The sequence below is a fragment of the Rhinatrema bivittatum genome, chromosome 3, assembly GCF_901001135.1.
Source record: "Rhinatrema bivittatum chromosome 3, aRhiBiv1.1, whole genome shotgun sequence".
NCBI lineage: Eukaryota > Metazoa > Chordata > Amphibia > Gymnophiona > Rhinatrematidae > Rhinatrema > Rhinatrema bivittatum.
The window spans coordinates 170,803,360-170,823,938 of record NC_042617.1 but is presented as its reverse complement, the minus strand read 5'-3'; the positions used below and the strand labels follow the sequence as shown (position 1 = coordinate 170,823,938).

Below are 20,579 nucleotides of genomic sequence, written 5' to 3'. Positions count from 1 at the left end.
TGGGTAATTATAGACCAGTGAGCCTGACTTCAGTGCCGGCAAAAATAGTGGAAACTATTCTCAAGATCAAAATCATAGAGCATATAGAAAGACATGATTTAATGGAACATAGTCAACATGGATTTACCCAAGGGAAATCTTGCCTAACAAATCTGCTTCATTTTTTTGAAGGGGTTAAAAAACATGTGGATAAAGGTGAACCGGCAGATGTAGTGTATTTGGATTTTCAGAAGGCGTTTGACAAAGTCCCTCATGAGAGGTTTCTACGAAAACTAAAAAGTCATGGGATAGGAGGCGATGTCCTTTCGTGGATAACAAGCTGGTTAAAAGACAGGAAACAGAGAGTAGGATTAAATGGTCAATTTTCTCAGTGGAAAAGGGTAAATAGTGGAGTGCCTCAGGGATCTGTACTTGGACCGGTGCTTTTCAATATATATATAAATGATCTGGAAAGGAATACGAGTGAGGTTATCAAATTAGCGAATGATACAAAATTATTCAGAGTAGTTAAATCACAAGCAGACTGTGATACATTACAGGAGGACCTTGCAAGACTTGAAGATTGGGCATCCAAATGGCAGATGAAATTTAATGTGGACAAGTGCAAGGTGTTGCATATAGGGAAAAATAACCGTTGCTGTAGTTACACAGTTAGGTTCCATATTAGGAGCTACCACCCAGGAAAAAGATCTAGGCATCATAGTGGATAATACTTTAAAATCATCGGCCAAGTGTGCTGCAGCAGTCAAAAAAGCAAATAGAATGTTAGGAATAATTAGGAAGGGAATGGTTAATAGAACGGAAAATGTCATAATGCCTCTAATATCGCTCCATGGTGAGACCACACCTTCAATACTGTGTACAATTCTGGTCGCCGCATCTCAAAAAAGATATAGTTGCGATGGAGAAGGTACAGAGAAGGGCAACCAAAATGATAAAGGGGATGGAACAGCTTCCCTATGAGGAAAGGCTGAAGAGGTTAGGGCTGTTCAGCTTGGCGAAGAGACGGCTGAGGGGGGTAATGATAGAGGTCTTTAAGATCATGAGTGGTCTTGAACGAGGAGATGTAACTCGGTTATTTTCACTTTCGAATAATAGAAGGACTAGGGGGTATTCCATGAAGTTAGCAAGTAGCACATTTAAGACTAATCGGAGAAAATTCTTTTTCACTCAACGCACAATAAAGCTCTGGAATTTGTTGCCAGAGGATGTAGTTAGTGCAGTTAGCGTAGCTGGGTTCAAAAAAGGTTTGGATAAGTTCTTGGAGGAGAAGTCCATTAACAGCTATTAATCAAGATGACTTAGTGAATAGCCACTTTTATTAATTGCATCAGTAGCATGGGATCTTCTTAGTGTTTGGGTAATTGCCAGGTTCTTGTGGCCTGGTTTTGGCCTCTGTTGGAAACAGGATGCTGGGCTTGATGGACCCTTGGTCTGACCCAGCATGGCAATTTCTTATGTTCTTATGTATGTGAGAGCATATGAATGAGGGAGAGAGAATGAGTGAGCAGATTTGTTGAGAAGGGTAATATATAATTTTATTAAAATTAGAAAGTAGAAGAGAGCATATGTGTATGAATAAGAGAGAATGTGTGCACATGAGTGTGAGTGAGCAAACAAATTGTTAGAGAATATGCAGTTAGTGTAGCTGGGTTTAAAAAAGGATTGGATAAGTTCTTGGAGGAGAAGTCCATTACCTGCTATTAAGTTGACTTAGAAAATAGCCACTGCTATTACTAGCAACAGTAACATGGGATAGACCGTTTTTTTGTTCTCATGGCCTGGACTGGCCACTGTTGGAGACAGGATGCTGGGCTTGATGGACCCTCGGTCTGACCCAGTATGGCATGTTCTTATAAGTTGCCATACTGGATCAGACCAAGGATCCATAAAGCCCAGCAGTCTGTTTCCAACAGTGGCCAATCCAGGATACAAGCAGCTGGCAAGTACCCAAACACGAAAGAGAGGAGAAAATTTGTATACCTCCCCTCTCTCCAATCATGGGTTGGGGGGTGTCAATTTTTTCAAAATGTATTTATAAAGAATTTTTTTACAATAACATTACAAACTGAAAAAAAGGCAACATAAGTTTTATATATATATATATATATATATATATATATATATATATATATATATATATAAAGAAATCAGTATACATTAGAACTTTTTTTTTTTTTTTTTTTTTTTTTTTAACATAAGCCCCCCCCCCCCCCCCCCAAGGGGATTCTAGCTGGTGTAACAAGGACAACAGAATAAAGACAATCGATACTTATCCAATAAGCTCAAGTCAGTCTATCTATTTATTTATTTATTTAAGTTCTTTTAATATACCGATGCTCAAGACCAGGTCTTATCGTACCGGTTTACAATAAACTAGGGGGAACCAGTTAACAATGAAAGCAAAAAGTTACATTATAACAGGGAAAGTAGAACTAGGCTTGTTAGAAAAAAGGATAGGATAAACAATTTCTAACTGGAGAGAAGAGGGCATATAAGCAGGGGAAAGTGCTTACAAGGTAGGAATTATATACAAAGTGCAGCATTTGAATTATATACAAATTTACATAGAGTATATGATTAAGCACGTTTTATCAAAAGAGCAATAAGGCGAGCAAGTAGTTCCTTTGAGTTGCGGAAAGGGACGCAACAGAGGGGTATGTGATTGTGTGGGTGACCCTGAGGCTTCTTCAAGGGTATGCTTGGGCGAACAGCCAAGTTTTTAATTTTTTTCTGAAAGTGATATGGCAATGTTCCTGGCGGAGATCTGGCGGGAGAGAGTTCCAGAGATGCGGCCCAGCAGTTGATAGTGCTCATTTTTCAATAGTATTGTGCAGAACGGATTTTTTTGGGGGAACCTGGAGGGAGTCTCTGTATGCAGCTCTGGTGTGAGGTTTGAGGGGTATGGTAAGTTGGAGTGAGGATTCCTGAAATAAGTTTTTGTGGACAATAGTAAGAGTCTTGAAGAGAATTCTGTAGCGAATGGGTAGCCAGTGAAGGATATTTAGAATCGGGGTGATGTGGTCCATGCGGCGGGAGTTCGAGAGGATCCTGGCTGCAGCGTTTTGCAGCATTTGAAGAGGTTTGGTGGAAGAGGCCGGGAGACCAAGCAACAGCACATTACAATAATCAATCTTTGAGAATAGTATGGCTTGAAGGACCGAATGGTCCTTCAAGCCATACTTTAGATTGCTTGAGGGCACTGGGCTTTTTTTTTTTTTTTACAGGCCCAGAAATACAGACAATGAATCGAAGAGGGGTGTGTGTAAAAAGCACAGTAACTATTTGCACAGATTAACAAAAAAGCTAGCTAAGGCCATGCTCCTCCTCATGCCCCCGACTCATCACCCTCTTGCCCCAAACACTCCCTTCTCTTCCCATCAATTCTCCTCTTTGTTCCTCACCCCATCCCCTTCTGCTTCCCACTCTCTCTGCCCCTCACACTCCATAGTCCTCTTTTGTCCCTTACTTCCCTTGCTTTCCAGCCTCCACCTTTATTTTTACACTGCACTAGAAGCCCCACTTCGTCTTTGCCCTCTGTTCATGGTGTTCAGCATCCTCTCTTCACCGCCAAACTCCCTTTCTACTCCCCTTTTGTCCTCCACCAAACCTACAGTGCTACTCTTTGTCTTCTACCCCTAGAAGCTAATCCTCAATCAGAGGGGGAAAAAACCCCTTCTTCCCTTAATCTCGGTTATCACTTCAATCCCCCTTTCCCAAGAAGCAGCTGCGTTAAGTAACTTCAGAAGGGAAAAAAGTGGGAAATAGGCATGTTCAGGGCCCAGATGAGAGAATCTTTTCAGCGCCCAGATGAGAGAATCTTTTCAGCAGCAGCAGTACGGTCAGAAGTGAAATCAGAAAACCCTGTTCTCTCAAAACCTGATAACCGTACGATAAAGGTTAAAAAAAAAAAACCCCCAGAAGCGCAGAGTGCAGGAAGAGCTCCGCCTCTAAGCAAACGTTTGTACCTTCTTCCTTCCTTCCGGGTTGTGCGACAACAGTCGCCTTCTGCATCTGCCCTGCTGTTCCTGTCACCTCTGATTGGCTGCTGCCGATTAAACATCATTCTGCGACTGCTGGCTGAGCTGCGCAAGGCATAAAGAGCTGCTAGCTTTCAATTGCCCAGTCGCCCAACTCAAAAATTAGCCTAACCCTGCACAAAAATATTTTTCAGACCCAACAGGGAAAAAAGTATCCCAAATTGGGCGTGAAATAACCGAATCTGGCAACAGTGCCCCCGAGTCCTCCGTTGAGTGTAATCTCGCCCGATTCAAAGATGGCCGCCGGACACCTCCGGGCCATGGGAAGCCGCATCACGTGACAGTCCGCCCGCCCTCTGAAGCAGAAGAGTCGTAAGGAGGCACCCGTTTCGCCTGCTGAGTGTTGGACGTGAGAACTTTAGAGAGCTGGCGGCGGGGTTCATTGGTGAGTGGGTTTAGGGATAGGTGGGAGTCGCGCGCTCCTGGCCAGGCGTTGGTCACTGCTTTCCCTCCATGGGGAGCTGGGGCAGGCTGGAGGGATGGCGATTTTGTTTTATTTACTTCTAACTTTCAGGCACTGGGTACGCGTGAGATAGAGGGAAATGGTGTCTATTCGAACTCCGGCCAAACATTTCAGCACTTTTCGAACAGGAATGCGATTATCTGGCGAGGATGACTTGAGCTCTCTGTATTTCCGAGTTGACAGTTATAAACGCTGTTATTGATTCTTTTTTTCTCAGTCGGACTTCTGTTTTATTTCCGTGGAATTGCAGATCTTCAAAGTTTAATCAAAAGCTTTCCCCCCCCCCATTATTTAATTGCTGTTGGCGCTACATTGGTCCCTTCTCAGATTTTCATGCAACCCGAGAACAGATAGAGTAAAACTCAGAGGAACAACTGGAAAGAGGAGATTCAAAAGGGGTGTGGCCATAATAGGTGTGAAAATCAAAGACAGATTATCTAGCACTATCGTCTCTTGGAGTGAAGATTTACATATATGTATAGAGAGAGAGAGAGAGGAGTTGCCCCCCCTCCCACACAATCTTATCCCTCACAACTATCTGCTGGCATCATCCCAGAGCTGTGTTAGAATGATAGGCTAAGAGAGGCTCTCATGTCTGCCCACAGTTCGTTTTTGTCCCCCCAACCCCTTTCCTCGCATGAACTGCTGAGGTGCTCCAAGTGTTTCTTTCATCCACTGGAAAAGCTCTGCTTCCAGGAGTGAGGTGTGCTGTGTTCCTAAGAGATCAACACCTGTGATGCTCTAGAAACTGCAAACCTTTGTAAACCGAGGAGGTATTTTTTTTTATTAAGAATATTTATATTCTGCTAATAATTGAATACCATGCTAAGTGGATTACAAGCAGCTAAAGTAATCCTTCCACACAAAATCACTGCTAAACCACCCAGGGTCAATGGTTACCAAATACAGTTTGGAACAAATGGGCCTTAAATTGTTTTGAAAAATTTTATATCATCCAGGCATAATACTGGTTCTATCACTAAAAAAAAAAAAAAAAAAGTACAAAAGAACATAAGATATGCCATACTGGGTCAGACCAAGGGTCCATCAAGCCCAACAGTGGCCAAATCAAGTCACAAGTACCTGGCAAACATTAAATAGATCCCAAGGAACTAATGCTGGTAACAAGCAGTGGCTATTCCTTATTGATAGTTTATAGACTTATCCGCCAGGAACTTATCCAAACCATTTTTAAACCCAGCTATATCAGCTGGCAATGAATTCCAGAGCTTAACTGTGCATGGTGAAAAACAATTTCTCCAATTTGTTTAAAATGTGCTACTTGCTGACTTCATGGAGTGGCCCCCTACTCCTTATCTGAAAGAATAAATCATCGATTCACATTTACTTGTTCAAGTCCTTTCATGATTTTGTAGATCTCTATCATAACTCCCCCCCCCCCCCCCCCCCTCCCATCAGCCACCTCTTCTCCTAACCTCTTTAGCCTTTCCTCATAGGGGAGCCATTCAACTCCCTATGTCTTTTTGGTCACCCTTCTCTGTACTTTCTCCAGTGCAGCTATTTTTTTTTTTTGAGATGCAGCAACCAGAATTACAATTAGTATTCACAGTGCAGTCTCGCCTTGGAGTGATAGAGAGGCATTATGACATCCACCGTTCTATTTGCCATTCCATTCCTAATAATTCCTAACATTCCGTTAGGTTTTTTGACTGCCACAGCACACTGAGCCGATTATTTCAATGTGTTATCCACTATGATGCCTAGATCTCTTTTCTGGATGGTAGATCCTAATATGGAACCTGACATCGAGTAACTATAGCAAAGGTTATTTTTCCCTATATGCATCACCTTGCACTTTCCACATTAAATTTCATCTTCCATTTGGACACCCAATTTTCCAGTCTCAAAAGGTCCTCCTGCAATTTATCACAATCTGCTTATGATTTAACTACTCTGAATAATTTTGTGTCATCTACAGATTTGATCACTTCACTCATCGTACCCCTTTCCAAATGATTTATAAATATATTAAAAAGCGCTGGTCCACGTACAGATCCCCGAGGCACTCCACTGTTTACCTTTTTCCACTGTGAAACCAGACCATTTAATCCTACTCTTTCCTGTCTTTTTACCAGTTTGCAATCCACAAAAGAACATCTCCTCCTATCCCATGACATTTTAGTTTTCTTAAAGTCCCTCATGAGAGGCTTCTATCAAATGCCTTCTAAAAATCCAAAAGCACAATGTTTATTGGTTCACCTTTGTCCACGTGCTTATTCATGCTTTGCTTGTAAATGGACATAATTCAGTGTTGGGACCTTTAATAATAGTTTTCCCAGTGAGTGTAAGGAGTGAGTAGGTTGATAAGGTTCATGCAAACTAGTTAAATAAGTTGGACTACAGAATATCTAGATTTAAAAAAAAAAAAAAAAAAAGGACAATAACTTTAAATTCAGTTCTTTGCTTCACAGGGAACCAATGTAAGAACATAAGAACATGCCATACTGGGTCAGACCAAGGGTCCATCAAGCCCAGCAACCTGTTTCCAACAGTGGCCAATCCAGGCCATAAGAACCTGGCAAGTACCCAAAAACTAAGTCCATTCCATGTTACCGTTGCTAGTAATAGCAGTGGCTATTTTCTAAGTCAACTTAATTAATAGCAGGTAATGGACTTATCCTCCAAGAACTTATCCAATCCTTTTTTAAACACAGCTACACTAACTGGACTAACCACATCCTCTGGCAACAAATTCCAGAGTTTAATTGTGCGTTGAGTAAAAAAGAACTTTCTCCACATGCTAACTTCATGGAATGCCCCCTAGTCTTTCTATTATCTGAAAGACTAAATAACCAATTCACATCTACCCGTTCTAGACCTCTCATGATTTTAAACACCTCTATCATATCCCACCTCGGCCATCTCTTCTCCAAGCTGAAAAGTCCTAACCTCTTTAGTCTTTCCTCATAGGGGAGCTGTTCCATTCCCCTTATCATTTTGGTCGTCCTTCTCTGTACCTTCTCCATCGCAATTATATCTTTTTTGAGATGCGGCGACCAGAATTGTACACAGTATTCAAGGTGTGGTCTCACCATGGAGCGATACAAGGCATTATAACATTTTCCGTTTTATTCACATTCCCTTTCTAATAATTCCCAACATTCTGTTTGCTTTTTTGACTGCCGCAGCACACAATCTGGCCTTATCTTCTCTAAGTGCCTCTTTAACTCCTTGATCATTTAACGGTCCAACTGACTCCCTCACAGGCTTTCTGCTTTGGATATATTTAAAAAAGGTTTTACTGTGAGTTTTTGCCTCTACGGCCAACTTTTTTTCAAATTCTCTCTTAGCCTGTCTTATCAATGTCTTACATTTAACTTGCCAATGTTTGTTTTATCCTATTTTCTTCTGTTGGATCCTTCTTCCAATTTTTGAATGAAAATCTTTTGGCTAAAATAGCTTCTTTCACCTCCTCTTTTAACCATGCCAGTAATCGTTTTGCTGCCTTTCCGCCTTTCTTAATGTGTGGAATACAACTGGACTGTGCTGCTAGAATGGCATTTTTTAACAATGACTACGCCTCTTGCACACTTTACTTTTGCAGCTGCTCCTTTCAGTTTTTTTCTAACAATTTTTCTCATTTTATCAAAGTTTCCCTTTTGAAAGTTTAGCACATGAGCCGTGGATTTGCATACTGTTCCTCTTCCAGTCATTAATTCATATTTGATCATATTATGATCACTATTGCCAAGCAGCCCCACCACCGTTACCTCTCTCACCAAGTCCTGTGCTCCACTGAGAATTAGATCTAAAATTGCTCCCTCTCTCGTCGGTTCCTGAACCAATTGCTCCATAAAGCTATCATTTATTCCATCCAGGAACGTTATTTCTCTAGCGTGACCCGATGATACATTTACCCAGTCAATATTGGGGTAATTGAAGTCTCCCATTATTACTGCACTACCAATTTGGTTAGCTTCCCTAATTTCTCTTAGCATTTCACTGTCCGTCTCACCATCTTGACCAGGTGGACGGTAGTATACTCCTATCACTATAGTCTTCCCCGACACACAAGGGATTTCTACCCATAAAGATTCAATTTTGCATTTAGTCTCGTGCAGGATGTTTATCGTGTTGGACTCTATGCCATCCCGGACATAAAGCGCCACACCGCCTCCCGGGTGCTGCTCTCTGTCATTGCAATATAATTTGTACTCTGGTATAGCACTGTCCCATTGGTTGTCCTCCTTCCACCATGTCTCTGAGATGCCAATTAAGTCTGTCATCATTTACTGCTACACATTCTAATTCTCCCATCTTACTTCTTAGACTTCTTGCATTAGCATACAAACATTTCAAAGTTTTTGTTTTTGTTTGTATTTTCATTCTGCTTTTTAATTGATAGGGATAAGTTAGAATTTTTTAGCTCAGGGACTTCAACAATGGGGAAACATGATCCCAACGGTGACCTACTAAAATTAGCTGAGCAGCTGAATTTTGGAGGATGTAGAGCCCTTAGAGTTGAAGCAGGCAGCCCAATAACTGTCAACACAAATGCCTGAACCATCATTCAGAAATCACTTTGGTCAAGTATAAACTTCCAATGTAGTAATAAACGCAATTTTAAAAAGCCAGATCTGAGAGCACATTGAATTTGAGCCTTAGTCAGGCTAGAACCAAATAAAAATCACAGATTAGTTGCAAAAATCCATTAAAAGGAATTGATAATTTGTAAGCTCCAGGTAATCCAAAATACGGCTGCGAGATTAGTCATGGGACGATCAAGAAGGGAATTAGCAGTCCCTCTGATTAAGAAATTGCACTGGTTGCTGGTTAAGCTGAGGTGCAAATTTAAAGTTTTGGTCCTGACCTTTAAGATCTTACAAGGATTAGATCCTTTACATTTGAGAAATAAGATCTCATGGAAATGTTCTCAAAGGACCACTCATTCTCAGTATATTTTTGTTCCAGCAACCCCCGGTTAGGAAATTTCAACATAATATACTTTATAATCGGTCTTTTTCTATGTCAGCTGCACTATTGCGGAATGAGCTCCCTCTTAATATTGGAGAGGAAACAGATTTGATGAAGTTTTGCCGTCTGCTGAAAACATGGCTGATGGCATTAGAGTTCTCTCTTAAATAAGATAAAGTGATTAGAGCTTGTTGCTGGGAAAGCTTAGCTCAGGGTGTAAGAGTTCTCTGTGCTATAGTTGATTTAAGACAGCGGAAGTTAAGTTGGTGTGTTCCTTATTTTAGAGGTGTTTTGGGATTGAGTGGGAGGGGGTATTACTATGAAGGAGGGGGCGTATTTTTAGAAATGTGGAGTAGGCAGGAGGTAAGATGGCGCTATATCTGCTGACTGTGATATGATGTAGGCGGGTGGTAATGATGAATATATTGTATTGGAGATGGAGTGGGTGGGTGGGTACACGAAAGCGATGAGGTATTATGTTTTGATGTGTTTTACGTTCATTTTATTGTTTTTAATGTATGTACATCGCTTTGGAAATTATTGTAAAAATTGGAAGGCGATTTAACAAATTTGTATAAATAGCAAAATCCTGTGGATCAGTCTTAGGCTGATTGCTGTCCTCACTCGGAGTACTTGTTAGTCTTCACAGTGTTAAACAACTCGAAGGGGCAGTTAATATTCTATAAACAGGTAATAAAATAATTTTTTTGAGATGATTCAAACTATGCCCTATATTCTTTTCTAGCAGTGTTCTATTCATTGAGAGAGTCTCAGAGGGCCTCTTTCTCCAATGTCGTTCTGCATTTTCCTTTTTTCCGGGACTAAGGATTCATTAAACCAAGGGACCTCATGGGTCTATGGCAAAATATCTTAGGATTTCTGGAGAGTGTTTGTTTTTCTCTAATATCATTTTGAGCCTGGAGAAAGGAAGCAGTAAGATGGTCAAGTGAGGATGAATGTAAATTGCCTATCATTCCTGAATAAATAAATCAGGATATAAGGGTTTTCAAATCTTTTTAACAACTGAACTCACTTCCCTACTAAGGGGAACTTTAATGGAAGACAGGTCAGAAGTTAATAGATAATGAACAGACCATAAAACTGGTTCGATCATTAAATTATGCAAAGTTGGAGGTTCTGTGGCATAAAATTTGATCCGATATATGCCTCCCTTATGTGTAGCAGACAAGATAATTGGTCTTAATTACAAGGTTTTCAAGTGATCCTGAAAGGCAGAAAAAATAGTTTTGGGCTTACATTCTAAATGTAAGTTAAAATTGCCAGTTAACACCTTGATTGATAAGACTAAAAGACTAGTGAAAAAAATCAATAAAGGTTAAGTCATTAGATAGGACCCCCAGAAAACAATACAATAATGTCAATATCCACCATTACATTTAACAACTAGATACTCACAACCAGGTCCCTAAGATAATTGAAAGAGTTTATAATTGGAGCACAGATTTGTAAAATAAAAGAATACTCCCTCTTCTCCAATATGAAGGCATCTGTTGAAGATAGGGCTATCCTACAGGACAGTTTATGTTTTAACAATGGGAGAACAGCATTACTTAGCTGTATTTCAGAGAGAAACAGTATGTCTATTAAACCATCGGACACATACGTTGAAACAGTGTCCAGTTTTTTTCTAATAGATAAGATCTTAACATAGGCCATGGATAGTTCAGCGAACTGAGGACGATGTTTCTCGAGCACTGAAAGATGTGCGTTTTAGGTTAAAGAAGAACACCAGGGCCTTCTCTTTGACTGCAAAGTAGGCTTAAAAAATGAGTACTTTCCTTTCCTGGAGATAGAGATTGAAATACTTTCCGTAATTAAATAACATTGGATAACAATAACAGCACCAACCACTTTCGACCTACCCAAGATGCAATATATGAGATTGAGAATATCCCCCTTATACTTGTATGAAAGAAGCAATAACATTAAGTAACCAACATTAAGTAACCCTTATCAGAGCCATAAATCTACCCCAAGCCAGTATGAACTAATCAGTAAGTCCATATCAAACAGACTAATCATGCTGGACAGTCTTTAGATGACTACAGTCCTCCAGAGTGATGCTGTAGTCTCTTGCCACCTTTGTCCACACATCATCTGGGGGTGTCATAGCATGGTCAATTACTTCCATTAACTGATGTGGTGATATCTGGTATAGCAATATCCATGCCTGCTGTTTGCAGGATGTCCACTGCTTCGTCAACAGTAGAAACATGGGAAGTTACTCCAGCAATAGTGAAGCTCAGTCCAAACAGGAAAAGCCACTTGATGTTATGATTCCGAAGTGTAGTGACAACATCTCTGAACTCCCTCCACTCTTAGGGAAGATAAGGCCATTGCAGAAAGACTAAATGAATTCTTTGCTTCCATGTTTACTAATGAGGATGTTGGGGAGATACCAGTTCCGGAGATGGTTTTCAGGGGTGATGAGTCAGACAAACTGATCCAAATCACTGTGAACCTGGAAGATGTAGTAGGCCAGATTGACCAACTAAAGAGTAACAAATCACCTGGACCGGATGGTATGCATCCTAGGGTACTGAAGGAACTCAAAAATGAAATTTCTGATCTGTTAGTTAAAATTTGTAACCTATCATTAAAATCATCCATTGTACCTGGATGCCCCTGGAGGTAATAATTAAAAAGGGCTCCAGGGACGATCCGGGAAACTACAGACCGGTTAGCCTGACTTCAGTGCCAGGAAAAATAGTGGAAAGTGTTCTAAACATCAAAATCACAGAACATATAGAAAGACATGGTTTAATGGAACAAAGTCAGCATGGCTTTACCCAGGGCAAGTCTTGCCTCACAAATCTGCTTCACTTTTTTGAAGGAGTTAATAAACATGTGGATAAAGGTGAACCGGTAGATGTATACTTGGATTTTCAGAAGATGTTTGACAAAGTTCCTCATGAGAGGCTTCTAGGAAAAGTAAAAAGTCATGGGATAGGTGGCGATGTCCTTTTGTGGATTGCAAACTGGCTAAAAGACAGGAAACAGAGAGTAGGATTAAATGGACAATTTTCTCAGTGGAAGGGAGTGGGCAGTGGAGTGCCTCAGGAATCTGTATTGGGACCCGTACTTTTCAATATATTTATAAATGATCTGGAAAGAAATACGACAAGTGAGATAATCAAATTTGCAGATGATACAAAATTGTTCAGAGTAGTTAAATCACAAGCAGATTGTGATAAATTGCAGGAAGAACTTGTGAGACTGGAAAATTAGGCATCGAAATGGCAGATGAAATTTAATGTGGATAAGTACAAGGTGACGCATATAGGGAAAAATAACCCATGCTATACTTACACAATGTTAGGTTCCATATTAGGTGCTACAACCCAAGAAAGAGATCTAGGCGTCATAGTGGATAACATATTTAAATTGTCAGTTCAGTGTGCTGCGGCAGTCAAAAAAGCAAACAGAATGTTAGGAATTATTGGGAAGGGAATGGTTAATAAAACAGAAAGGGGTAGATTTTCAAATAGCGCGATTTGGCGTACTTTTGTTGGCGCATCAGGCGCAAACAAAAGTACACTGGATTTTAGTAGATCCGCGTGTATCCGCTAAAATCCGGGATCGGCGCGCGCAAGGCTATCGATTCCGTATAGCCGGCGCGCGCCGAGCTGCGCAGCCTACCTCCGTTCCCTCCAAGGCCGCTCCGAAATCGGAGCGGCCTCGGAGGGAACTTTCTTTTGCCCTCCCCTCACCTTCCCCTACCTAACCCACCCGCCCGGCCCTGTCTAAACCCCCTCCTTACCTTTGTCGGGGGATTTACGCCTCCCGGAGGGAGACGTAAATCCCCGCGCGCCAGCGGGCCGCTAGCGCGCCGGGACGCAACCTGGGGGCGGGTCCGGAGGGCGCGGCCACACCCCCGGACCGCCCCAGGCCGTAACCACGCTCTGAAAATCCGCCCCAAAATGTCATAATGCCTCTGTATTGCTCCATGGTGAGACCGCACCTTGAATTCTGTGTACGATTCTGGTCGCCGCATCTCAAAAAAGGTATAGTTGTGATGGAGTAGGTACAGAGAAGGGCAACAGCTCCCCTATGAGGAAAGACTGAAGAGGTTAGGGCTGTTCAGCTTGGAGAAGAGACGGCTGAGAAGGGGGATATGATAGAGGTCTTTAAGATCATGAGAGGTCTTGAACGAGTAGATGTGAATTGGTTATTTACACTTTCAAATAATAGAAGGACTAGGGGGCATTCCATGAAGTTACCAAGTAGCACGTTTAAGACTTATCGGAGAAAATTTTTACACTCAACACACAATTAAGCTCTGGAGTTTGTTGCCAGAGGATGTGGTTAATGCAGTTAGTGTAGATGGGTTCAAAAAAGGTTTGGATAAGTTCTTGGAGGAGAAGTCTATTAACGGCTATTAATCAAGTTTACTTAGGGAATAGCCACTGCTATTAATTGCATCACTAGCATGGGATTTTCTTAGTGTTTGTGTAATTGCCAGGTTCTTGTGGCCTGGTTTGGCCTCTGTTGGAAACAGGATGCTGGGCTTGATGGACCCTTCATCTGACCCAGCATGGCAATTTCTTATGTTCTTACGATTGTAGACATCACTAAATCTTGATATGGAACGGCCACAAGGTGGAAATATATCACAGGCCCTGATTTTTGAGTTGCCCAGATGATAATCTCTTTTTGAGAGAAACTGTGAAAGCAGGCAATTTAAATCTCATGGGCGATTATTGCGTGCAGCTCCCAGTGCTCTATGCACCCTTTCCAATTTCACCGGTGCCTCAGAGGACTCTGAATCTGGGCCCAAGTCTTGTGCACTGATACCAGATACCACGTGTGTACAGTCAGTAAATTCTGAATTCTCTGGAATGCCTCTGAATCTTAAATTCTCTCTCCATGACATATTTTCCAGCTCTTCAATATGACTGAGTAACTCAGTATTGGATTGCATAAGTTTTTAAGTTGGGACAGCTTACAACTTGCCAGCTCTGAGGCCTGGTCTTCCAGATAGATCTTTGTTTCTTCGACCCACTGCCTCAGATCCACCACCTCTTTCGGTTCGGCCAGCAAACCATGAATCTCCTGTTTTAAGCCAGCCCTGTCACTGTGGATGGCCCCGAATCAATTTAAAAAAACAGAGCTGCTCGGCGTGCCTTCCCCCACTCCAACATCTCCCCTAACCTTTGGGGATGCATAGTTTGCCCTGCATGCTGCCGACTGCGCACAACTCCAACAGCGTGGCGGCACTTGTAAAGGAGAATTTGTCTTTTTTTTTTTTTTTCTTTTGAGCTGCCATCTCGCAGCTTTTATTGACTGCTGAAACGCCAAAAGAGCTTGTCTCTGCTCTGAAAGAGCCCGATGGAGGGAGATTTAGCAATCCGTTCGGGAGCTCAGGGATTATGCAGCCAATGGTGACATCACTTCCTCTTGCTTGTGTATTTGGAGTTGCAATTGGAACACTGTCAGCAAATGTTTAAATCAAATGGTGGTGTTCTACGATTATAGAAACTCGCTGTATGTAAATTCTAGAAGAAGACTGTACTTCACTTTATTAGATAAAGCTGGCTATTAATTTGTCATACTCAAGATGCAGGACACAATGCCTGGTAATTTATGACTACACTGTTGGGGCAGGAGTGCATCTGCCACATCTCAGAAGAAATTTAAAAAAAACTAAAGAGTGCATTTTATTTTTTTGTTTAAGTTGCAGACCATGCTTATGTGACATTTTTTGTTTGGCATAACCATCAGATGACTTTTCATTTGCAAATAGCCAACCTTCCTTATTTTAAGGACGACTTTCAGGAGGCAGATGACATATTTTTAAAAATTGAAGCTCACAGTTGACAGTCAGTGGTATTGCAGCTCAGTTTTATGTTTAAAGGAGAATTGCGGTCATCGGGGAAAGTACGTGGATTGTGTAAAGCAGCAGTGACCTATCTGATTCATGTAACCCTTGATGCAACCTAGCTAATGTGGAAAGGGCTGTCTTATTTCAGGTATCATGGCATAGATTCACTTCTGCACAAACCATTTAAAATCTTTCTCATGATCTTTTTTTTTTTTTTTATTCTCTAATTGTTCATGCACAAAAGATTATAGAACAAAAAAAGGGGAAGTAAAAAAAAAAGCTGAAGTTCCACTGGGAAGTGAGAGGTAATGTGTCACTAACATCCAACAAATATTTTCCTGTTTGTGTTAGACTTGTATATCATTTGCTTGCATACATTCTGGAGAATAGAAACTTTTTTTTTTACATTGGGACCTATCAGTGTTGAGAGCTGATTCCTTACAAAAGAAGCCACAGGGAAGAGAGGTAGAATATACATATTAGCAGGGCTAGAAAAATCCAGGATGCCAGGTTGTCAGAGTGTTTATAACATGGCCTCTGGTTATTGATGGTAGAGCCATTTTATATATCACTAGCGGTACCCGGCCACGGGTTGCAGTGGCAGAGTCAGGTTCTTTACCCTCCCTCCCCCTTCCCCTTGTTCATTTACCTCAGTCACTCATCCTCCTCCCCCTTGGTCACTCACCCCCCTTCCCTCCCCTGTCCCCACTCCAACTCTCTCCCCTCACCTCTCCCCTCATTCTTCCTCCCCTGACACTCACCTCCCCCCTCATTCTCCCTCCCCTCACTGTCACCTCCCCCCGCCTACTGCCTACCCTTCAGATCAGAAAACCTTTGTCTTTCTATTTCTGTGGGAACCCCCCACCCCAAAAAAACCCCCTCCATCCCAACCCTTTAAATCAAATAATAACCCCCCACCCTCCTGCCCCCTCCCAAGACCTGGGAAATTAAAATTGTTGGTGCTACATGTGGTCTGTCCCTGGGCGTCTGTGTGCATTATGTAGCCAAATAGGGGAGTGCCTAACCAAATTTGCACTTCTAAATTTGTTTTGTGGTCTGGGGAGGGCTATTTTGGTGCGTTCCCGAGATCGTGCAACTTTAGTGTATGTATTTGTGTGTGAACCTCCCCCTTCCCCCAAAAAACAACCCTATGAGAAAAGTTCTCTTAAACTAACCACCCCACACTCTCCTGCCCCTCCCCCCCCCCCAGCCCTGCGAAAAACAGTAGCCTGCCCCCCCAGAATTGCTGAATGAATTAAACCTACCCCTCCCCAAGATGTTCGCAATAAATTCATTACCACCCCCCACCCTCCAGACCCCCCGAGACCTGATAAAAATGTCAGTCGGTGGAGCGGGTGTTCAGGAGCGGTCCGGGAGCGATGTATTGGCGTTGGTCCGTCAGCTGCAAGCACTGAAACGGGTTCAGACAGCCCTTTGCCCTTACTATGTCAGTGGGGTGGAGCAATGGCAACGGTAGGTCCTCTGACATAGTAAGGGTAAAGGTCCGCCTGCTGCCAGTCCTGAAAATGGCGCCGAGGGCCCTCGCCCTTACTATGTCACATGGGCTACTGCCGCCATTGATGTCCCCGAGTGGCATAGTAAGGGAAAGGGCCGTCAGCGCCATGTTGATTGCTGGCAGCCGACGGCCGTAGTGCAGGAGATGTGTCCTGGACCGGTCCTGGCCTCCCGCTGGAGCCTCCCGGACTTCTGTCAGGTTTTGTGTGTGTTGTGAGGGCCTGGGAAGTAAATAAATTTGGCATGTGTGTGGGGGGTGTGAGAAGGGTGGTGGGTGTATTTTATCTGTAAAGGAAATAGTTATCTTCCGGTGAAAAAAGTGCGCGAATGTGTTAAAATGGAAGTGAAATGTGGACCTGGACTGGCGAAATGATTAGTGTAGCGTGTGTTAGTGTAACAGATGGCGCTTACGTCCAGCAGATGTCGCTGTTTTCTCGAAACAATTTTTAAACCTATTTTACCTGTCACAGGTGTGACATATCTGTAATGTAAGTACAGAAGAACCTTCCTGTATGCGAAATGAAGGTTGTGTCCAAATTTGAAAGCAATCGGTTCAGTGGTTTCTAAGATTAGCGATTTTGTCCAAACTATTTAACATTTTTATTTATATAGATAGATTTTTTTTTTTCACAACCCTCAGCTTGGGACTCCCAATATAGCATGGCTAATTCAGCCTGCTTATCAAAGGAAAAAGCAAGTTTGCTTACCGTAAACAGTGTTTTCCATAGATAGTATCAATTAGCCATGCGTTCCTGCCCTTCATAAGAACATAAGATATCTTCTTATTAGTGAACTAAAGAGACTTCTTTGAGCGGAAACTGCCGCGCATGCCCAGTAGGGCAAAAAGCCTTAAGCTTTGAGAGACAGCTCTGCCTAGTGCCGCTCTGACGTCACCCATGCAGCATGGCTAATTCATTTTGATATGTACAGAAAACACAGTTTATGGTAAGCAAACTTGCTTTTATCTGGTGTCATGGTCTGTGTTTCCTTGACAGATCATGCCAATGCATTGCAGCAGATTTCTTTGAAGAAAAGGTTTATGACAAGGTATTTTTATTCTATCTTTTGAGGTTTTTTGGAGATCCTCTATATGACTGATACCCTAAATTAGCAAGTAGTGATGAAACTGCAGGCCAATTTTAATGGTTTTGATATTCCTGAAGTATTTGTGGCTGGCCATGGCCTCAGTTCATTAGAAAGACATTCTAGCATCTGTGTTTTTGAATATGATAGTAGATATCTCATAACAAGCCATTGCTTTCCCCAGGCCTATAGCCAAGCTTAACGAGCAGTCCTGCTGGCCAAAAACATCTTGCAACATCCTAAACCACAGCTCACACTCATGACTACAGTGCTCCACTGCTCCATGCTGAGCTTGACTCAATGACTCTTGTCCACTTTGACAGAAAATCTTCTTGCAAAATGTCCAGATTTGGAAAAAGTGTGTGAGAGATGAAAGGCTAAACAATCCTTTGGAAGGTGCCATGGTACTGCTCCTTTACACCAGCTGAAACTTGGAGACATCTGACTGAAGCTGGATGAAGAGAAACAGTGGCCCACACCATAAGTGTGATTTATATAATCTTTTGACATCAAGTTCTTCACTTAGTTTAAGTGGAAAAGGATGCTATAGCATGTCAGTCATTATCATCTGCTTCCTCACTTTGCCTCAGCTGCAGATCAGTAAATGGTACCCTAGTGGTAGGAGTCTTGCAGTGGAACCGAACTCTCCTAATGATGGTGGGACCAGCTCCCCCATAGGATACAGCCGTGAATAGTGCTAGTACTGCACTTTTAAGTTCAATACCAATAATCACCCACTAGGGTCATATAGTGAAACCTGTCATGAGAGTTTGTCTATAAAAAACTGTCTGAGGTATCACTAAAACAGCCAATGGCACATTTTCGTGCTGGTGAAAATGTTAAAGGCATCCACAATCCATGAACATGATCCCAATGGATTGAAATTTGGTGACTTTTCACCATTTTTGATGGTCTTTGATTCCTGAAAATGTTAGCCCCCCTCTACACCCTTTGGTTTTGCTCCACAACGCTAACAGCCAGTGGCGCATTTTTATACTGGTGAATGTTTTTCAGTTTCCATTTATCCTAATTCATCTTTTGAGGTGCTTTGACTTCTGTTTGCACTCTGACATTTTGTGTCTCACAGAGCATCAATTTGTTCACTCATAAAAATTTGTTTTCTTTCACCGATAAGGGCCTAAAATAGAAGTGGCATAAAAACATGCCGGCAGCTGTTCTAGGGTGTAAAAAAAAATGTGGACTGTTCTATTAAAAACTGTGTGAGGTATGGCTGCTTGGCTGCAGAGAGACAAAGGTTAAAAACGCCATGTTAACCCTTGTGTAAGGTTTATTATAGAACTGGTGTTAATGGAGTGCTCAAAAAAAAGGGAAGATATAAAAGCTGAGTGGAAAGTGTATGCTGTGCAGCTAGGGAGTGCTGGGAGAAAGGAAGCAAGGCATAACCAGGAGAAGCTGGCAGAGCCAGGCTATAAATACTGGTGTTTAAGAGTGAAAGTGCCAATTTAATATACGGACTCTGCCTCATTTGAGGGCATGGCCAATGCCAACGATATCTATAGCTCAACTCATACGCATGATTAAGTCTGGGAGCGCAGGTAAATGCAGGTTAGGTGATATGTAAAGAGCCCAGTTTTTGCTAAAAACACTAGTTGGTGCATTGCTAGGGTTTGTAAAACAGAAGAGCTTTGTGTGGGGGACTGTCTTCTGATATCCTGTCTTTTGGGGAATTTGCACGCCTGTTTTTTTTTTTCTTGCACGTGAAGGCCTGTGATCTGTTTTACTTCCTTTTTTTTGTATCTCTGTGCTATGAAACTGCCTCATGCAAGTTTTTCAGTTTTGTGTGCATTCAGGGCTTTTTATTAACTCATCTACTTTTCCTTTCCATGGAGCCTCATATTCTGTGGTCCTGTTCCACTTTTTACTGTAATAAAGTGGAAACAAATTGTCAAACAGCAAAAAAAGGTTAAGTATCTGGGGAAAGGTCACCTTTTTTTTTTTTTTTTGTGTGCATTTTGTCCTTCCTTTTTGGTATGGATGGTCAGATGCTGGAAGTACTTTTTGTCCACTCTTGAAAGTGGTTGGAAAAGAATTAATGTGTACAAGAGATGAAAATAGCAGCATTACGGACTTGGTCTGTAAAAGGAAGTGATACCTGCTATGTAGAGACACTTACTGCATCTATTGGGGACCAAGCGTTGGCAGCTTTGACTGCAAGGGGGTGCTGTTTTGTAGCCAAATGTGCGTAGCATGTCCTGTCCACAAAGCTACAGGACTAGAGGGAGGCCAGGCAGGAAAGGGAACTGGAAGAGAGATCAGACCAGGCTGGAAGACTGACTGATCAGTTTGGGTCAGGTGACTGGAAGGTGGAATTAAAAAGTATGCAAGTCCTAAGGTTGAAGGATGAGAGTGCTGGGATCAGGCTAGGAGTGTTAGTGGTGAAGGTACGTTCTCCAGCAAATGTTCACCAGGTGACAGCTAGTACTGATTAGAAAAGTGGCAGAAATCTCTCTGAAGCACAGGGGTTATTTGGCCATCCACAGATGGATTGTAGCCAGATTACTTTTTACAGTTTCCATCGGCCACTGGATTTCTTCTATGCACCACAGAACAGTTTGAAAATGTGGGCAGTGCTGCTGTACACCAAGGCTTCAACCTTTTTGCTACAGGTCTGAATATGTTTAGAGCCTCGTTTTTACTAAAGCTTTTCTTACGTCCTCTCTATGGGGCCGATGCAATAAAC

General features: G+C 42.1%; 1 protein-coding gene across 3 annotated transcripts in view; it reads left to right on the top strand.

Moving 5' to 3' along the window:
• The first annotated feature begins 4,097 nt into the window (after positions 1 to 4,097).
• The window catches only part of PSEN2 (presenilin 2), a 126,989-nt gene continuing 110,507 nt past the window's right edge, over positions 4,098 to 20,579 (top strand). The window contains exon 1 of one of the 3 annotated variants that reach the window (XM_029593940.1): positions 4,098 to 4,425. The gene's annotated coding sequence lies outside the window, so the exon portion shown is untranslated. The remainder of the gene's footprint in view (positions 4,426 to 20,579) is intronic. The other 2 variants (XM_029593939.1, XM_029593938.1) reach the window with 2 other exon arrangements.